Raw genomic sequence first — 17,318 nt, 5'->3', positions numbered from 1 at the left:
TGCTGCCTGTTGTTACAGCAACTGTCTTGTCTTTTGTAGGAAGCAGAGTGCTGGATCTTGTAGGATTTAGAGAGCCACGTTATCTTCCCAAACCTATGTTCGTATAATTTCATCCAACTTGTGTATTCCACATTATTGCGTTTTGAGTTCATGCAATGTCAAGTAGGAGTGTGGGCCCCAGGGCACTTCACTCCAGTTTAGTTTAGAAATTCGTGTGTTTACTGTTTTAAAAAATGGTCATTGAAAACAGCATGATTGTAGCACTTAGGCTGACTTGAGTTCAAATTCTGTACTTGTTGATTCACCTGGAGTGAGTAACCAAGCACTTGAGCACCAGTTTCCTCATTCAGGGAGGCAGAAAAGGCTGATTTCTTTTTTTTTTTTTTTCTTTTAAAGTGGTGGTGAGTTTGGAAGTAACATATATATATTTAGTAGTGTGTCTAGTACATAGTCAGTGCTGCATACCTAATATTCACCATTGCTGTTATCATTAAAAGCAGATGCAGTTTAACAGAATTTAGTACCAAAATAGGTACCTGGAGCAGCAGTTCTCTAAACTTTTGGTCTTAGGGTCCCCTTGACACTCCTAAAATTGAGATCCTAAAGAGCTTTTGATTACAGTAGCATATTTTATGAAAATAACTGTTTTCTAAAACAAAAAAATTAGCAGAATGGCATTGTTTTATATGTTTGCAAATTTCTTTAATGTCTGGCCTACGAGAAGCTGGATTCTCACCTGCTTCTGCATTCAGTCTTTTGCACTATTGCATGTTCCTCAGCCTTTGGAAAACTCCTTTGTACATTGGTGAGAGGAGGAGAGTGGAAAAGGTAAATGATGCCTTGGTATCATTGTGAAAATGGTTTTGACCTTGTGGACCCCAGGAAAGGTCTTGTCCCTCAGGTCACATTTTGAAAACTGCTGACCAAGAGTTTTTCTGGGAGTCTGAATAGGATCTCTTTCTTCTTTTGCAGGTTCTTGCCCAGGCTGTGTGAGCAGGAGCCCGCTGTTCTTCCCCGCTCAGGTAAGCCTGCTAGCAAGGCTGGGGGGAGCACACTCATCCTCGCTCCAGACAGTCGTTTTGATTTTTAAATTGAGTTTATGGGGCCTATTAATTTTTTTTTTGAAGATCATTTCCCTTGGATGATAGATTGACTGTTTTGATATTTTCACTGCTCCACAGCAAACAGGAATGAGCATTGCCTTAAGAAAGGCCATTTGAACTTGGAATTGTCTAATTTGGGGGCTTCAGAAGGAGCCACTAACAAGTTCCTGTGAACATCCCTTAAGATGTTTAAAAGGGTATGCTGGCTGGGCTGAGTGGCTTGCACCTGTAATCCCAGCTATTCAGGGGGCCAAGGCAGGAGGATTGCTTGAGCCCAGGAGTTCGAGGCCAGCCTGGGCAACATAGTGAGACCCCATCTCCTAAAAAAAAAAAAATATATATATATATATATATATATATATATATATATATGTAAAATATAATTGGTCTGTACATATCTACACAGAGTGTCTGTTAGATTAGAGGGACAAGACATGAGTGTATTGGTGATAAAGGGCTGCCCGCAGGCTGTTCGTGGTGTAGGACGTGCCCTGGATACACTGAGAAGAGGGGCTGTTGTGAGAAAGGTGACAGAGGGACCAGGTGAGGCAAGAGGACTGTCATCTAAACTGTTCCTCAGCCACAGAATAAAGGCAGAGCTGCTTTTTTACTTTGTGTTCATAAATATTGCATTTTCTGTAACAGCGGGAAAGAAGATGGGTCTGTGGAGGAGCCCTGTCAGAAGTAACTACCCCCAACACAGCTTTCGTAGGGCCTTGAATTGTCAAACATGGATTCCCATCTCTCTCTCAGTCTCTGTCTATACAGCGTGTGCACACACGCATACACACACACCCACGGTTTTCAAGTTACATACATCCTGACCTTTGACCTGCAAGGACTTCAGTGTGTATTTCTTAAGACTAGAGCTTTTTGCCTAGGTAACAATGGTTGTTATCAAGTTCGAATCATTTAATATTGATTCATTACTTAAACCAGATCTATTATTTGTGTTCCAGGTTTGTCATTTGACCCCAGGTGTCCTTTAGAGTGTCAGTCCCCCTCCATACAGGATCCGGTCTAGGGCCAGGCCCTGCATTTAGGTGCCATACATCTTGATCATCTTTATTTCCACAGCCTTTGTCTTTTATGTGTGTTGGTGCATTTTGAAGTCTGTGGCCAGGGAGCTTGCCTTTAAAAAGCAAGCATTTGATGAGGATAAGCATTTAAACAGTGGCAAAATACCACTGGAGGGGGAGTGGATATCCATCACGTGTTTCCTTATTGCAAATAATGAATACGTAAGTACGCATATGTTGAATGGTGACATTGTAAAGGGTTTTGCAGGAGAGAGAAGGGGATTCGAGGAAATAATAATGGGGAAAGACTGTCTGAGAAGACTGTTCCCTCTTAATGTGCATCTAAACACTTGGCTGAAGTGCTAATGAAAACAGTCGAGCCTGCATGAATTCTGATATGGAAATAAATCTAGAGGGGGATAATTAACATCTTCAGCACAGGAAACAGGAGGTGCTACCTAGGTTTGTTTTAAGGAAAGACCCTTTGGTACAGCTGTCCTGTTTCCTCCCAGTTTTTTGGTTTCCTTTGAAGAATGAGTTCATTCTGTTACTAGCCTGCTGGCCAGCTGAGGAGCACCTCATGCCACCTGGACATAGCTGATGACCCTCTCTCTGGTCTCTACTGTGCTTTTGAGTACTGTGGGAAAATAGCTGCTACCTGGACTTAACAGCTCCTGGATTTTCCCTAGTCACAATCGTACAGAGGCACACCTGAGAGGACATGGTCCCCAGATTAGTTTCCTTATGAGTGATTTTGATGAGTGAAGTTATGAGGATATTATGGTATATGCTACAGTATAAACTTTTGTGATAACATGCTCACAATTTTAGGCATACTACATTTTGTCAAAAATTATAGTCTTTAGCTTTTCAATTTGTAAGTATATTTAGTTCAGACAACACAGAAATGCATAAACTAGAACATAAATTGCTCCTGTAGTCACACCCCTCAAAGGCCATCTCTGTTGACATCTTTTAAATCTGCATGTATACTTTTTAAAAAATGAAATAATTCAGTATGTACTCTTTTAACCACAGATATGTTGTACATTTGCTTTATTTTCACTTACCAATATATCGTAGGCATCTTTTCCTTGTCAACATTTAGGTAGTTCCTACTTACTCCTTTTTTTTTTTTTTCTTAATATCATATGGGTTGTCATTGTGTGGATATACTGTAATTTATTTAATCCTTTGTTGAAGGACGTGTAGGTGCTTGTCAGTGTAAACGTCTATATTTACACTTACACAATCATTTCCTTAAGTTGAATTCCTAGGAATGGAATTCCTGGATGAAAGAGTAGGCCCGATTAGAATTTTGATAGATGTTGCTAGGTTGCCCTTCAGAAAGACTGTGTTGCAAAGTCACTCTGTCAGTGACTTATAAGTAAGTTGCCAATAGTGAGCAATCTCAGTATTTTCATTTTGTGATTTTCATGTTAAAAAGTACTTCATTGTTTTAATTTTTATGTTCTTCTAAAAAATTACTACTGAGGTTAGGTATCTTTACAAGTTTATTGGTCACTTGTATTTCTTTTGCTCATTTATCTTTTGTATTATTTCATGTACTGATTTTTCTTTATTCGGGATATGACTTCTTTGTCACATGTAACAAATGAGTGTTTTTCCCAATTCTTCATTTGATTTCGTTGAGTTATCTTTTGCAATAGAGTAGTTTTGATTTCTGTTAATATTTTACCAAATATGTCAGTCTTTGCTTAAGTTTAGCTTTTTTTTTTTTTAAGGTATTTTATGACCTAATTCTCATGCTAAGAAAATTTCCCCACTTCATGATTATAAACAATATATTCCATATTTTAGTTTTAAATTAGCATATGATACTTTTTTCTTTTTAATTTTGCATGTGGTATGAGGTCTGGGTATATATTTTTTCCCATCTGTTAGCCCAAGTATTCTCTAAGTATTCTCATTTTTAAATTTAATTTTATTTGTATGTTTACTGTTTCAGTTGCTTATGATGTTTATCCATATGAAATCTTTAGAGCACAGAGTGAAGTAAAGCTGTGTTTCCTTGACTAAGCTGTTCTGTACCCAGGTAGTCTTTTTTCCCAAGTTGAAAATCCATTTTAACATGGATTACAATTGTACTCCAATTAAAGGGGAAATAGGAAGTCCATACAACATATTTGTTGATTAAAAACCATAAGTGAAGTTCAGCTGCTTTGGTTCTTTTATTTTCACTTTTGCAACAGCCTTTATTCTCACATAAATTTATGTATAAAGGAGTACATTGTTTAAAATGTACACATTTTGTAATAGCATTAGAACCGAGGAGATGATATACTGATTTAATTGCTGACTTGTTGCATAATCCTTTATAGATGATTTTACCTTTCAATGCCCTCATTTTCCCATTGGTGAAGTTAGGACCTACTCATTTAACCATTTTAAAGGCTTAGAAACTTGTTTATCAGAGGATTAGGAGACTTGTTCTGTGAGAGAAATTGAATTACTATCATTAGGAGTGACTAAGAAAAATTGGGCTGAGCACCAAATTCTTGTCCTTACAAAGATGAATAGAATTTTCCAAGATAACTGGTACTATACTGTTACAGTTTTCTATATTCCAGCTCTCAGATTTCTAGTAAGAATTTTTAATTACTTAGGCGTTTTTTTTTTTTTTTTTTTTTTTGTTAGAAAGGTGCTGTTTGATACTTAGAATATCTTGTTCCTCGTTTCTGCTTTAGTGTTATCTTCAACTTTCTACCTTTTTGGAATCAAAATAAATATTGGAGGGATGATGCTAAGCTTTCCTTCAGTCCTGTCCTTTTCCCTTTAATGGTCAATTTCATAAGGCCAGTAGAGTTCTGGGACTCTAATAGACCTTTTAGAGGGGCCATAATTTACCTTTTTTTAAAACGTTGTCAAACTCAGTTTCTCATTGTCCTGCCCAAGTTTCCGAAGAAACATCACAGTTGGTAGATCTCTATGTAGGGAACGGCAGTGGGCTGGATGTCGTTTGCCTACTTACAGCAGGTGTGTGCTATTTCTTGCTGGGATCGGGATGGCGAGAATAAGCCCACAGTTCTGGTGTTTGCTCCTTTGCTTGGTGTTTGGCCATTGGGATGTGCATTCACCTATACATAAAACGTTTGGATGATCTCATCCACAAAAGGCCATTTCTTGCTGCTTATACTCGTGGAATCTCAGGGTGGGTTAACACAAACACTTTCCAGGTTATGTTTAAAAACATTGCCTATTGCACTATCAACCAGATTTAGAAAGGTGTAGCCACCTCAAGCAGATGGTCCTAAAATCCTAAGACCTGAGGGGAAGGAGACCGTGGGCTCTCCTGTTCCATGCATGCTTGGCAGTGATTTAGTTCAGTAAATATTTATTGGATAATTTCTGTAAGTGGAGCACTGTTAGGTGGCAGGGGAAGAAAGATGATGAAAAGGCAGCTCTTCTCCTTCAAGAGGTAATAATGTAGTGGGGGAGAAACAAATATACACAAATAGTTTTGTTAAAACGTTCATTGCTATAGTCATGGACTACTACGGGAATGCTAGCCAACTGAGATGACCACGCATCTGTGTGTCCTCCAGGGTGCCTGGCATGTTGGAGGCACATAAAACACAGGTTTGAATGGATACACGAATATGTTTAGACGTGTAAATTTTGGTGTACTTCATTCAGAGTGAAAAAGATACACAGAAAGATATAATGTGGTAGATCTGGGTATGGCTTCATAGGGTATGAGGATTTGATGGAGGTCATCGAGGGCCTGGGGCAGCCTGAGTAGAAATCCAGCTCATGGGCCACCCTCTGTCCTCCTGTACCTGGGGCAGTCCTACTGTTTCTTAGCCTTCTTCTCCCAAGGCCTGGAGCCCTCTGTTTTCTGTAGCACCTGAACCCATAACATGAACAGACTAGGATTTGGTCTTTAATGCGATAGGTCCACGAGAGTGGAAAAACACAAACTGTTTTTTCCACTGTTCTCACAGCACAGCAGTCAACACAGATGACTGTTGTGATCTGACAAAGTGTGAAACCCCCCCACCTCTCCCCCACCATGCAAGCAATCAGTTCTGCAGCAGACACCAGCTGGGTGTCCTCTAATTCAGTTCTGACACCGTCTACCTCGGGATCCGGTCAGGTCCCACAGGTTGAGGGCTCAGCCCCTAAGACTGTCGACCTCCCCCAAACCCCCACTTCAGATGCGGAGCCCAAGATCCAGGTGGTTTTGCCTGTGCTTCTGATCAACTGGCTATAAATTATTCCCACAGCCCCCTCCATGGGCTTGATTAATTGGCTAGAGTGACTCACAAAACTCAGGGGAACACGTAATAAACCAATAATGGTTTATTACAAAGGAAACAGATGAAGAGATTCATAGTACATGGTATGTGGGAAGGAGCACGGAGCTTCCATGCCCTCTCAGGCCTGCCACCCTCCAGGAACCTCCACATGCTCAGCTATCTGGAAACTTCCTGAACTGTCCTTTTGGGTTTTTATGAGGGCTTCATTACATTGGCCAGTGCTTCAATCAGTCATGCCTTTGGTGATCAACTTGACCTTCAGCCCTTCTCCCCTCCCCAGAGTTTGGGGGTGGCCTGAAAGTCCCAATTCTCTAATCATGTCTTGGTCTTTTCTGGTGACCAGCCCCCATCCTGTTGCTACCTAGGGGCTGCCTGCCATCCTTCAGTCAACTCATTAGCATAAAAAAGGTATCACTGGAGATTTTAAGGATAATTAGGAATTATAGACCAGGAAATGGGGTTGAAGACCAAATACATATGTTAGAATATCACAGTTCAGTACTCTGGTTTCTTGTGGACTGAATCATGCTAAAAAACTGCTTTATACTTGAAATTTCTTTTCTTCATTGGCAAGGTAAGATATACTTAATAACTGGTAATTCCTTTCTTTCCCTTTTTTTCCAATTTCCGTTCTTAACATTAGGTTCTAGCTAGTTGAATAAATGACAGTGTGCCTTATCTCTGTTATATTACAAATAAGTTTTCCCAAAATGTAACCCTGATCAACTTGATCACACAAAGAGGCACTTGATCATTGAATGTGGCAAGTATCTGTACTTGTTCTCATTAGAAATATATTTGTAGGCCATTTCCTCTTCTAATTATTACAGCCTTATTTTCTTTTTACTGTATGTCAGATAATATTTTAGTACTTTACCTATCTCATTTAATCTTTCAATAGCACTTTAAAGTAGGGGCATTATTATCTCCATTAAAAAAAAATAAGGATGCTGCCCATCAATTAATGAGTAGATTAACCAAATGTGGTATATGTATACTATAGAGTACTACCCTGCCATAAAAAGGGATGAATTAACATCTTTTGCAACCATCTGGATGGAACTAGAGACCATTATCCTAAGTGAAGTATCTCAAGAATGGAAAAACAAACACTACAGTACTTGCTATTAAATTGGAATTAACTGATGAGCACATATGTGCACAGAGGGAAGTAAAACTGAGTGGAAATCAAGTGGAGGTGGGGTGGGGGGAGGAGGGAAGGGGCAAAACCTACCTAAAAGATACAGCGAACACTATTTGGGTAATGGACACACTTATAGCGGTTGACACAAACATTACAGAAGCACTCCATGCAACCAAAAACATCTGTACCCCCTTAATATTTTGACAAAAAATAAATAAATGTTATGCATGAGCATTGAAAAAAAATAATAAGGGCACCAGGCTTGGCCCAGGGAGGCTCAGTGATTTGCTCAGGGTCACATAGGTAATCTGTTATGAAGCAGGAGAGGTCAGACTGCCAGCCCTCACTCTGGCAGTGACTTCAGCAGAAGGCCAAGTCATTTTTGTCTTATTTTATAGATACTTCAGGATGTGATCTTATTTTCTGCAGTCGTGAGAAGAACCCAAAAGAAGAATTTGTACAATTATACTGATATTATCAGTATTTTCGTATATTGGTAATACAGAAAGATAACCACACTAATATTGTATAAAACCAAATAAAAATCCTCATAAAACTTCACTGTTCTCATACTTAAAGGAAGAGTTGATCCATTCCATGGCCTGAAGACCTGCTTGAAATACCAGCTTCTCAACACACACTGGCCCCTGAGTGCTGCTATGAGTGCTGATCCTTTCCTGGTTTGCTGAATCTCCAACTTAAGTGGTGATCAAACGGTTAAAATGGTAATTCTGCATGATCTCTGAAAGGGGAGTGTGGGACTACTAGAAAGTCAGTATATATTAGGGCTTATCACTACAGATGTTTAAAATGCAGTGTCAAATTTTGCGCAAGTCTTCTACAGAGTCATTATTTGGAAAGCATTTATAGTACCATATTAGAAAGACAATTCTGTATATTCCCTTAGTGAAAAGCTGCTAATACCATTCATAGTTCATGAATCTGAAATCCAGCAGGGCTTTTTCCTCACAAAACACATTGTAATTTTATAAGTTAAATATCAATATAGTTTGTTTTCTTTCCCGTGTTTGTTTTTATTAAACATTTCTCTTTGGAGGAAGTATCGGTGGTTTTATAAAGGAAACATTCAATGAGAAATAATGGATAGTGTAGAGGTTTTGATTCTTCCATAAAGTAACTGTTTTTCCTTTGATGAGAGCACTTTCCGTGATGATTAGCAATGAGTCTGATAGAGGCTGAGAAGAGCCATCTTCTTTTTGAGAGTTATTCCAAACTCAGACACTCCTCCTACCTCATACATTTCTGTGGTCTAGGAAGCTGTAGGACCGGGACTCATTTCGTGCCCTTCACACCTCGAGACGATAGGAATAAAGGCCCCAGCAGTCACCCATTTAAAAAGTTTGTTTAGAGAGAGAAAGGAGTAGAGAAATCTGTAAGTACAGTAAAAATGTGGTAAGTTCTTATATGGAATTTCCTGCTCCAATGGGAAAAAGTTTCTAAGCTCAGATTCTTCTTTCTTATACTCAATGTGGTAATAATAATAGCTCAAATTAATTGAGTACTTTCTGTCCTAAGTCTTGTAAGCACTTTGCAGGTGTTCTTACCCTTAATATGAAGCCACTTCTGGTACTGTCTTCCCTACTCTGCAGATGCTTTAAGGGGCTTGTCTGGTTGCACAGAAAGTGGCAGAGCTGGAACTCTGGTCTGAAGATGTAGATTCTCATGCCAGGCTCTTAGCCACAGGCGTGTGTTGGCTCCCATGTATTTGCAGGAAAAACATTCTGGCAAATGGGCTTGGTGGAAAGAAATAGTGTGATTTAGTGAAAAAGTGAAAAGAACCCAAAAGAACCTCAATTTCATAGTTGGACTACAGCATGGTTTGCCATACACGTTGTCTGATTGTTAACGTAACCTTGGGCAATTTATCTAAAGTTTTTAATCAAAATTCACTGAGGCAATGCTTGTTATAACTGATTCAGCTGTTTTATTTATTTTCTTTTACCTGAAAAATTGACTAAACTCTGTTGGCAAGACACTTACTATTTATTGCTTCTCCCATGTTGGCCTTGTCCTGTCCCTACAATAAACATCCAGGGTAAGAATCTCTTTTTTAATAAATACATTGAGAATAGGAGAAGTGAATGCTAAATGCAAATCGGGGAATAAGGAGTGTTAAAATTTAGCTTTTAACTTTTCACTTTCTTACGATCTCATATGTTTCTTGTAGCTGCCTATTGTGACTTGGTCTCTAGAAGGGTAGTGTTCCTGGCCTCTTGCTGGCCCATTGTTTGCAGGCTTGGTTCCTTGTGCTAACCCTCTCACTACTAGCTTTTGTTGTCTGCCTCCCTGGCCTGGGCAGTTGACCTGACTTGGTCTAAAAGCTGCTGTTTTAAGCAGTGGTTCTAAGCCCTGGCTGCCCACTCAAGCAACTTCTAAAAATACCAATGCTCGATATTTAAAAACAGAATTAAAAACTGAATTTCTGACATTTATATTTTTCTAAAGTTCCCAGGGTGATTCTGATGTGCAGTGAAGGTTGAGAACCCTACTTTAGTGTAAGGGAAGCTGGAAGGATGTATTCGATAATTGTAATGTAATCATGACCTTCATGTCTGTTTAAATTGGGGGGAGATAGGAAAGGTCTCTTAGGAGTGACAATGAATACTGTGGAAATGTGTGGCTCAGTTATCTGCCGTCTGCCTGTTTCCCCTCCCACCCCCTGCCATTTTCCTGTATAGGCTATAAGGGCTAAATTGGTTTGCTGTGTTCAAAGTAAGGAAGGAGGAATCCAGGTAGGGAGGCGACCATAGGAGCTTAGGTGCAGACTGAGAATACATTCTGGCCTTCTTTTCTATTCTTTTGTCTATTGTTTAGTAGTTTAGTATGTAGGAATTATTCCTTGGTATGATCTGCTTGTGGAACCATACTATTTTTAGGCACTACACCACACAATAGGTTTATAAAAAGGCTATTGAACCTTTTGAGGCTGCTGTATTCTGTCTGACAAGGGCTGAGTTACAAGTAGGCTCTCCCGCCTCACGGTTCAGGCATGTAGGATTTTTATTGTTTCTTCTTTAGAAAGTGTCTGAATAGCTTAAAAATACAGTGGTTTGGCAGTCAGACAGGTGATGCCAGATGTCTACGCAGCTCTCCTTCCATGCCCCGGTTCTCCAGACGCAGCTTCGCAGGTGTTTGTTAGGTTGCTAATTCTTATTTCTTCTCCTTTTCCTTTTAAAATGTGCTAAAATATGCACAGTTAGTGGTGCTGAGGGAAAAAAGTGAACATGTGAAGCATTTTCTTGTTCTTGAGTCTCTGCTCTCTGTGATGATGTGTTTTACTCTACTGAGGGGATCCCCTTGTGCAGGTCTGATTTTCAAGTGGATTAAACCGATAAAGCCAATACTAAATGCTTATTATTTTACATATGTTTTTAAAATGGCAAACAGATCTTGCTGGTTTCTAGTCCATTCTCAGAAATATGCATCAGTACATTAGGATGAAGAAGTATTAGGTTACTAGCACTTGCAATGGAAAAACAAATCTCTCATTATGAAATAATACAATGCCTTTAATGTGTCCACATAACAGATTGGGTATTATTTATGATTCTTTTCTTCCTTTATTGTATCTCCCTCCATTAAAATGCTATAATAGGCAGTGTATTAGGATTACTGCGTAGCTTTGACTGTTTAAAGCATGTTTCTTTATGCAGATCATTCCCAAACTAATTTTCATCCAGGCAATTAGCCAAGTAAAGATTTTTCTTTAGCAGTGCTTAGTGAGGGGATAGACTCCAAGATATCTTTGACGACTTTCATGATTAATACCGAAGGTATTTAGCTCCTTTCTGCTACAAGTGTATGAGTCTCCTCGGCATTTGAAACGTGCTATTGAGATCTCTGACACTCTGTAAGGACTGCCTAGGCAATCTGGTAAAGGGGAGCATTTTGGTTTCCTAACTACATTTGGGCCATTTCCCCCATTTCTCCTCATTGGAACTTCTCCAAAGTCCTCTACCCTCCATAACTCCTTGGGGATTTGTTGGTTATCTGGGCAACTAATCCCATACTAACGCCATATTTTTTCTGTCAGGGTCTCTCAGAGAAGCTAGTACAGTGGGATGCTTCAGGTGGCTGGCTTTGTGGCCTCCCCTTCACTTCTAGCCCTGGAAAAGGTTTAGTAATTTCCAAACCTGCATATCAAGAGTCACCTGAGGCCTTTGCTGAACATACCCATTCCCAGGCTGACTCCACACGCTGTCCCTGGATTTTGATGCAATGGGTATAAGGTCGGGGCTAGAAAGTGGAATTTCTATCAAGATCATTCTGATGAAACTGTCTGTGTAGACTGGTGAATGACTGGGATAGTCAGAGCCTGGCAATGATAAGTAACTTGTCCAAGGTCACACTGGACGACCTGCTAGTCAAAATTTTTTTTTTTTCTATCTATAAATACCACAGAAAAGACCAATGAGTTAATTGAGCTATTTATCCTGGACACTGGAAAATGGCTGTTTTGTTCATTAGTTTTCATTTCCTGTTACGGAACGGAGTTGTGGGATGTCTCCCTGTGACAGAGGGGGACATAGGATGAACATAGGATCTATGTATTCACCCATCCAGCTCCAAACTAAAAGGTAATGAGTATATTGAAAGAATTATTGTGAACTGTATTATTTTGCCATTGTCTTGGCCTCATGTTTGTGTCCAATGAGTGTCCTGGTTAGCTGTGCATCTGATGGGTTTATGAGCAAGTTTTATTAGACAAAGTAGGTACATATCAGGGGCCAGTCAGAATTTGGCACAAAAATGTCCAAAATGTAGTCCTTAGTCTGATCACATAGTGACGGATACTTATTTGCAAATCCATTTAAAATAATCAAAAGCTGACTTCTGAAAATGTATCTGAAACCTTGCTCTCTTTTACCAGCGTACATACTGATAAAAAGTTGGGAAGAAAATGAAGAAGGATGTTGTAGTCATTTGTATCATCAGAAAGGTCCAGGAATTCATATTATTTGACTGACTTTATCTTTAATCAGTTGTCATAGAGATTGCAGTATACTCCTAGGGAACTGATAAACAGTGGGAATGTGGAAACCAAATGACTCTTTATATTATACATGTGAACAAATGTGTAGGAGTCATAATATGTTTGTCTGGAATGTGGTAGGTTCTTAATATTTGAATGACAGCTTAATGCTTTAAAAAGGACTCCTTTTATGTCTATTAAAATTCTAGCTCAGAGTACTGCTGTGTTTTTGTTTACTTTTTTCCCCTCTTCATAAAATGTAGACTTTAAAATCCAGTATCTTTAGTAGGATAATTTATATTTCTTTATTATCCAAGTTTTATATCTTGGTATTTTTCTAGCAGTGGTACCTCTCGTGATTCTCTTCCCCTGTGAGAAATTAAATCCACACAGGAGCTTCCATTTCTGGCTGATGTTATAATAGAACTTGTTACTGCAAGGCTCAGGGCCTCGGGGCTGCTGTGTTCCTGGTCTGGCCACTTAGCCTCGTGAAGGTTGAGGCCTGTGGCTGGGCCTGGGCCTGCCCCCCCTCAGTGCTGCTGCTCCTGCCTTCACGTGCAGGGAAGCAGGTGAGCTGTGGAGGTCCTCTCTGCTGGCCAAGGTGACTACACGCAGCACCTGCCTTCCTAGGAGGACTAGACGATCATTGGGAAACCTTCCTATATCTGAGGAATTATGCCTTTTTAAAGGAAGCTACAATAAGTACTCAACTTGACGAGCAGATGATCTGAAAAAGATGACTGTGAATTAAAAAAGACCAGTGGGGCATATGAGCAACAGGGCATAGCAGCTTCTTTCAAATGATAGTATTTGGCTAAATAAATTGAAAGCAACTAGATTACTGATTTCTTACTAACTTGTGGGTGTAGTACTGACAGCTGGGGAAGGGGCTCAGGCATGTGGTTTGGGGTAGGAGATGGTAAGCTGTTCTGTCCTGATAGAATGACGGACAGGAAGATGGGACTGCTGGCTGCACGCTACCACCAGCACCACAGAGAGAACTTTTTTTTTTTTTTTAAACGTAAACTAAGTTTCTTTGCTGTCAATGAAAGACTGGCTAAGGGGCTGTTTCTGTTTTGAGTTAATTCTTTTGTTGGCCCTGAAAGTCCAACAGTTCTGTGTGTAATAAAGATAACAGATTAGGCAGGGATCAAACATCAAGAATGAATTGGGAGGAACCAACAGGAAGGAAATTTGTTTCCAGACTGATTTACTGATGTGTAGGTATTACTGTCCCTGAATCACAGAATTTTATTTTCTTGATGAGCAGATAGTCAGCTTACATATACATTGAATTAGCCTTTATTGCAAAATTCATAGCTCACTCTAATAAAGCAATTTACGGATTTAAAGTAATACACACATCTTCATTTACTGATAAATTGAAGGATATTTCTATTTATAACCAATGATTTCTTTGCTTTATGGGGGTAACCCCATTAAAAGTAATATGTATTCCATATACAATATTTGGATAGAAAGAAGGAAGTAAAATCTCCGTAAATGCCAACACCCAATGATGAAAACAAAATTTTGGAGAATTCATCATTTTTATACAAATAGGTGTGTCTGTATGTTCTTACATAGTTGTCAATATACTATATATACATTTTGGTGTACTTTTTTTAAAGCATTTTAACATTGCACATCTCATTATTTCATGGTTTGTATAAACAATATTCTTACTTTAGCACATTTAACGTATTTATTTTGCAGAAGCTGGCGCAGTTCTCTTCAGGAACACAAACCTGGGCAAAGGGGATTCGCCCTTACTGCCTGTGCAGTTCCCAGGTTTGGTGCCTGTGGCCGCAGACCCTAAAGCACTCTGTACATGCTGGATCTAGCTGGAGCTGATTGAGTTTGTATTATTATTTGTCCATATTGGAAACATACCTTCTGTATGAAGATGTGGAAGAGAAAGTTTATTAAATAGAATGCGGGTACCCTGTGATTGAGCTCTGCATAGTGAAAATATTTACTCAGGCTGGCAGATTTCTAGGATAATCCTTGCTATTTCATGGGCTGGCAGGAAGAAGGAAGCTGAGCTCTGGCTCCCTGCTGGGCTCAGAGTGCTGATGTCTGGGGTTGCATGATAAATTCAGATATTCTTTTATTTTACATAATTGAGATCACCCACCCACCAGTGGCATGAGGACTCTAGAGTGTGAAATTAACACATCAGGTGAATTTTATATCATGGTAGCCTTGGGCTGGTTTTTGCAAATTAAATTTTTGCCTCAGCCCTGCAAAGGCAGTATTAATTTAGTACTGGTGGAACCAAACTGTTTCCATGGCATTTCTACCCTGAGAGGTGAGAGGATAGTTTTATACTAGGATAGTGAGCCTTGCTGAGTAAATTGTTATCTGTTTGGTAAAAACTACTGTTGACCAAAAGTCATTACCCTCATAAAACTTGATCTGCATGGTATAGAAATTTAAAGGAAACATGCATAGTATGAAGGTTTAGGATGGTGCCATCAGCTAGCAGAAAGGCCAGCTAACTCTTCCTAAAGACTTAGGAGTGGTATTCCTTATCTGGCATTCAGAAAAAAAATGATTTTTTTTCAATGCACTGGGAATGGATCTGTCTCTCCGACTTACCTAGTCACATTACCCAAATTTACTAACCAGAGTATGTAATAAGAATGCCTGCTTAGTAAATTGTAAAAACAAATATGCCCATCATGGGAACATGAGTGCGGACTTCTTCTCAGCCACACTTGGTCTCCCTGAAGGTAGGCAGATGTCTGAAGGTTGATTAGCACATTTGCCATCAGAGCAAGGGCAAGAAGTGAATTAAACAATGTAATTGCTGGATTCAGGTAACCACTGCCCAAGAAAAGACTCTTCACCTAAAGGCCGAGGTTTCCTGTCCTCTGGATGCCAAAATTTGCTCCAGTATGCTCCTTTTGCCATGTCCCAGTCTTTGACCAAAACTCTTTAATTATGCTTTGCCATTCGTTAGGATACAGTCAAATTTTACAGGCCTTGAAGCTTCTTGCTCTTTACAGTTTAAATCTCAGTGGGTGATCTTTTCTCCTTATTTCCAAGCTGTCTGGAGAGGTTTCACTGCATGGGATAAAAGCCCATGGCAACTGGCTTTCCAGGTAGGGTTCTGTTTGAACAATGCAGTTAAGATTTGTCACTTTTTCCAGTAAGGCTGTTTCTTTGTTTTGGCTCACTTTCCCTACCAACATTGCTTTGTTGATGTGGAGTAATGAATTATATAAAAACATTGTGCCTAAACTTTTTTTTTTTTTTTTTTTGGAGACAGAGTGTCACTTTGTTGCCCTGGCTAGAGTGAGTGCCATGGCGTCAACCTAGCTCACAGCAACCTCAAACTCCTGGGCTTAAGTGATCCTCCTGCCTCAGCCTCCCGAGTAGCTGGGACTACAGGCATGCGCCACCATGCCCGGCTAATTTTTTCTATATATATTTTAGTTGGCCAGATAATTTCTTTCTATTTTTAGTAGAGACGGGGGTCTCGCTCTTGCTCAGGCTGGTCTCAAACTCCTGACCTCGAGCGATCCACCCGCCTCAGCCTCCCAGAGTGCTAGGATTACAGGTGTGAGCTACCTCGCCCGGCCATAAACGTTTTAAATTCATGACTTATCTATCAACTGATGACCTGTTTGGCCTGTTGACACTCTTCAGTATTTGCTGGCAGTATTTCATGTAGCTGACAATTTTTTGTGTCTTCACTGTGCTGATTATCGTGTTAGGCAGGGTGAGAGAATACAGCATTGAATGGATTTCTTTGATTTCTAGTTTCTCATTCTAGTGGGATAAACAAGCATGTAAATAAGTAATGGTAATGTTGGAGTCATGTCTGCCAGAACACAAAGGAGGACAAAGAGCTACGGTTTCCCAGAGGCAGTGAGAACACACGCAAGGCATGGTAGCTAGAGAGAAAATATTCTTTTGGAATAATATTGGGTTGTTCACAGTGCCTGCAGTTCGGACTAACAAGGGTGGGGGAGGAAAGTCAACGGTGGGAAATGGGGAGACTGGTCGAAGTCATTGGTTGGTAGGGCCCTGGAATGCGCTGGTGTTAGGAGGGTAAATGACAGACACAGAAAGAAACATACAAGGAGATTTTTGTAAACCCTTGACTACAATTAAATGCCCATCCCTGCTGTATGTGGCTTCTATTTTGACTATCTACCTGAATCTTTGAGCCCCTTATCTTATGTCTAATAGGGATACTGATGACTACATCATGGTGTGTCTTAGGTAGAAGAGAATGCCCGAAATGGATCCCAGCAGCCCCTTTATGTATGTTACATCCTCCCATTTGTCCTACACACCTGCTGAGTCATGTGGTAGAAATGAGACCAGCTCCATAAACATTTTCACCATCTCTTACCATGGATTGGATCCACACCGTGCAGCGTCAGCCTTTCGTTTCCTTTTATATTTTACTGAACTGCCGTCACAGTTTTTTTCTAATCCTCATTTGCTCATGGAGCACAGGAGAAAATTCACCTTTGTTGGGTGTGGGATTTCTTCTGCGTGGCTTCTCTCTCCATTCTTGACTGCCATCCCAGAGCTGTAATGAGCACTGGCCTGTATCTCTCTTGGCCCAACTGATTGACTCTGTCCTATAGTCATTGAGATTTTGATATCTGAATCTAAACAGTTGAGTGAAATGAAATGAGCTTTCAGAGAAGCATTTAACTTTGTCTGGGTAAAAATTGTCTTATCTGTTTTTTTGCAGACTGGAGTTTGACCCCAGTGCTCACTACCTTGGAGCTATTCAATTTTTTTTTTTTTAAAGTG

At 39.8% G+C, this 17,318-nt stretch overlaps 1 protein-coding gene across 3 annotated transcripts in view; it reads left to right on the top strand.

Moving 5' to 3' along the window:
* Positions 1 to 17,318, top strand: part of SIPA1L2 (signal induced proliferation associated 1 like 2) — a 200,933-nt gene that overhangs the window by 48,455 nt on the left and 135,160 nt on the right. For all 3 annotated transcript variants that reach the window (XM_045537008.1, XM_045537006.1, XM_045537007.1), the window contains exon 2: positions 973 to 1,022. The gene's annotated coding sequence lies outside the window, so the exon portion shown is untranslated. The remainder of the gene's footprint in view (positions 1 to 972; positions 1,023 to 17,318) is intronic.

This window comes from Lemur catta, chromosome 25 (assembly GCF_020740605.2).
Source record: "Lemur catta isolate mLemCat1 chromosome 25, mLemCat1.pri, whole genome shotgun sequence".
NCBI classification, from domain to species: Eukaryota; Metazoa; Chordata; class Mammalia; order Primates; family Lemuridae; genus Lemur; species Lemur catta.
The sequence above is the reverse complement of the archived record's forward strand: the minus strand, read 5'-3'. Positions and strand labels throughout refer to the sequence as shown.